Consider the following 3940-nt stretch of genomic DNA (forward strand, 5'->3'; position numbering starts at 1 on the left):
GCGGGAGCCCCTGAGGGCTCCTGGATGGTGAGGGGGGGAAGGCTGGGCTGAGGGACCCCCCACCCACCGCAAGCACAAATTTTCATGCAACGGGCCTCTAGTCTATAATAATAAAAACGTAATATGCTAATTAGACTAGACATCCTTCTGGATGACCTTCCAGATGACCTTCTGGATGAAGCCAGGGCTGTGAGGGAAGCCTGGGTCCCAGACGCCAGAGGGAAGCCGGTGCCGGCAGGGGAGGAAGGAAGGCCTACTCTTGCATGAATTTTGTGCATCGGGCCTCTAGTACATATATAATATGTATACATGTGCATATGTTATATATAATATGAATATCTATCTATCTATCTATCTATCTATCCCTAACTGACAGTCTTAAAGCTGGAGATGAGAACATATGCCTTAGACTCTAAGGCTTAGAGGCAGGGGCACAGGGAGAAGACATAAAATTACTGTAACTTAGAGTCCAGGCAAAGGTTAACTGTAAGCATGGTCAGCTGAATCCTCAAGTGGTCACCTCACACAGTTCCTTTCAGCCAGGCTGACACTTCTGGGAGGGCTATGCCCTTCTCTCCCTTTGCGGAGGCCCAGGATGCCACCTCTCAGCCCCAGCCTCTGGTCTGACTTACTCCAGCCTAGCAGGGGCACCCTCAGGCCCCAATCAGTCTTGCTTTCAGCCGGGCCCCTCCCTGAAACAAAGGGAGCCCCTCACTTAGCTCCTCCTTTGCAAGGAGGTGACAGCAGGCTGGCAGGGATTTCTGCGGCCCTGGAGGAATTCTGAGAGCAAGCCTGACAGTTCTTGGCAGGTGTGACTAGAAAGAGGGACAAATTGGGTGGGCGGGGGCAAGAGAGGGCACGTATCAGGGCTCAGTTTCTTTTTGGAGAACTAGATCCCACTGCCTGAAGGTTAGGGGCGCTCCAAAGTGGGGAGGAGCTATTAAGGGCGCAAAGGCCAGATGAGGATAACGGAAGAGTGGAGGTCACTGGTATTGGCAGCTGCCCTTCAGGTTGGGGAGGGGCTGAAGCTAGAGTGGGCATGAGGGCCCAGGTGGCCCAGAATTACAGGCCCTCCATCCTGGCCAGTGGCCACTTGGATTGAAAAGGATGAAATGGGCTGAGAGATGGGGTGCTTCCTCCCCCTGTGTCCTCCTCTCTCCGGCCAGGTTCTGAAGGAAAGAGTAGAAGCCGGGACTGCTGCGGGTGCAGGGCACCTGTAGACACCCGCCTTGACACTCCCACTTCAGGTGGAATCCCCTCTTCCTGTCCCGGGACTGGCTGCAGTCTTGGGGCTGCTGCTCCTTCGTGGCTAAGACACCTGATTCCTTAACCTAGTCATCCCTTGTTTTGCCTTCACATCTCCCTCCTTCCAAGGAGATTGCATTCTGCCAACTGCCCACTGTACTTGCTGAATGCTGGGAGTGACCAGCGGAGGACAGGGGGGGGGCAGCTGAGGGGGCTCAGAGAATCCTCTCTTTACCCAGCACAGAGAAAAGGCTGGGGGTGATCTTGGGTCTAGTGGGGCATGATTCGTTCACTTTTGCTACCTCTCCTTTGGGACCAGCTGGCCTGTCCAGAAACAGTGTCCTGGGCCAGGTCAGTGGGAGTGAATGCTTGAGGAAACAACACGCGGATTTTAGGGGCTGGGATCCAAAGCCAGCCTCTGGGGAGCCAGCTGAGGGACATGGTTACTGGATCCAGGAGTGGGACCCACAGGCTGGCCTCCTGGCTCCTGGTCACTTCCTTCTCCATCCAAGGCTGTGCACAGCCCAGAGATAAGCCGCCTGGAGGCCGTATTATCATCCTTGGACAGGTGCTCATTCTTGGAATGGCCCCGCCTTTGGTCCCCCGGGTCACACTTCGGTCTGGCCTCAGGCTCTCAGTCTGACTTCTGCCCTGGCCTCTCTGGCCCTGGCACTCACAGGGCTTTGGAATTTCAAGCAGGGCTCTTCTGAGGCACATCTTGAAAACCTGGCCTGGAGCCAGGGAACAGACTGTTGCTTCAACCCCACGGTGACTAGGGCTGGCCCCCTGAGCGAGGGGCTCCCTAGAGCTGTGGAGAGGGAAAGCAGGCTGAGCCAGCAAGGCTGGGGTGCTGGGGCTGCTGCTCGACAAGAAGGCATTCTTCCTGCTTCTCTCACCTGCAGAGGCAGAAAGCAGGTGGGAAAGCCATGGCTTGCGGGAAAACCATGACGACTGAGCAGCTGAGTTCAAAACCAAGAGAGGCCCTTGTGCTTTTAGAATGGACTTCTGGACTTCAGTGTACCCTTTCGTGAGTTTTAAAGGTCTGATGGCCCCTAATTTTGAATGTTAAGAATGACAGCCTCATTACTGGGCTGGTGAAGTTTCTATATCACTCCCATCAGCTTGAGCCCTGTTATCTCCCCCTTTTGAATATTAGCAAGGGGCTGGCCCCAGGTGAGGTTGTGGAGGAGAGGGAGGGTAGTCGTGACGATGCACTGGCCTGGAACTGAAGACCTGGATTTACTTCACCCCAATTTCTGCCATCACCCCAATTTCTCCCCATCAGGTACCTCAGCAGTGAAAGGGGAGCAGATGCCCTCAGCCTGACAGCACTCACCTCTCACAGGTAGCTGGAAGGGGCCCCCTGGTCTGTGTGTTTCTCCTACCTCCACTCCTCCAGAAGGCGACTGCTCTTTCCTCCCCTTCACCAGAGTGTCCTTGACCTCTTACCTCCCCACACTGCCCAGGGCTCAGGACCCACAGCTCACCCTGCCCCTCCCAGCTGCTTGGCTGAGAAGTAAAAGGCTGCGCGCCAGTTGCCAGTTGGCTAGACTGACCCCTGCCAGTGCACAAACAGGGCAGGGCCAAGGGAGATCCTCAGTGGATTCTGGAAGAAAAGTCCTCACTCCACTGTCCAACCCCAAAGAGTGACTTCAGTGAGAGGACCCGTCAGCCAGGTCAGGGAGTGGGCCTGTCAGTGAAGATGACGCCCTGAGGTCTGGCCACTTGCTACCCTCCTCTTTGGTAGGGAGATCTGGTGCGAGGGGCGCTAGGGAGGCATGCTTTCAGCACTCACCTCACCTCCCTCCCTCTCACCCACATGTGGGGACCAGGATCATTTGGGAAGATGTAGAGGAGTAAAGGGTGAGGGTAAGGAAATGAATCGGTGCCTTGATACCCACACCAATAATCATAATATTTTTTTTTCAAATTAATAAGACAACACTACATCATGACCAGATAGGCTTAGGAGTTTGGAATCCCAAGTCAGACTGTCTGAGTTCAAGTCAAAGGGATTCCACTTAACAGGCTTGGATAAGCTGCATGTTTCCTTTTGTAGTCAATATTACCTATATCTAACTTATAAAACATAAGGACCCAAACAAATGTGACCCCCTTATTCAATTTAAAAAGTATAATATAACCAAGACACTGCATGGTTGAAGCAACACGTGCGTAGTTCCCCATCCCCACCTCCTACCTCTCCAACAGAGGGACCCCTATGCTACATCCAGTTTATTTCCTTGATGATTTAATATATTCTATGTCCCCACCTGTAATTGATTTTTTATCAATGGGGGGGAGGGTGCTTATTTTTGTGTTTAAGAAAAAATAGTATTTTCCTTTAGGAATATTTCCCTGGTTCTACAATTCACAGATGTTCATTAATAAATATTATTAATAACTGCAGCAAACTTGGAAAATATGAAAAAATTAAAAACAACTACAATTTTCATCACCAGTAGACAGAGATCACTAAAATATATAATCGTTATTTTATGTGTATACCACTATATATATAGCATTCTATTCCCTTTTTTATATCTTATTTCTTCTGATCATTTAGGTTCATAGTAGAACATTTAGACAGTAGAACGTAAATGAAGAAAAAATACGTGTTTCACACTGCTCTGAATGTTCAGTGTGCCTCCCAACATTACAACTGGTTATTCAGGAGAAAACCTCTCCACCGGTA

This window comes from Myotis davidii, unplaced genomic scaffold (genome assembly GCF_000327345.1).
Source record: "Myotis davidii unplaced genomic scaffold, ASM32734v1 scaffold448, whole genome shotgun sequence".
Classification (NCBI taxonomy): Eukaryota; Metazoa; Chordata; class Mammalia; order Chiroptera; family Vespertilionidae; genus Myotis; species Myotis davidii.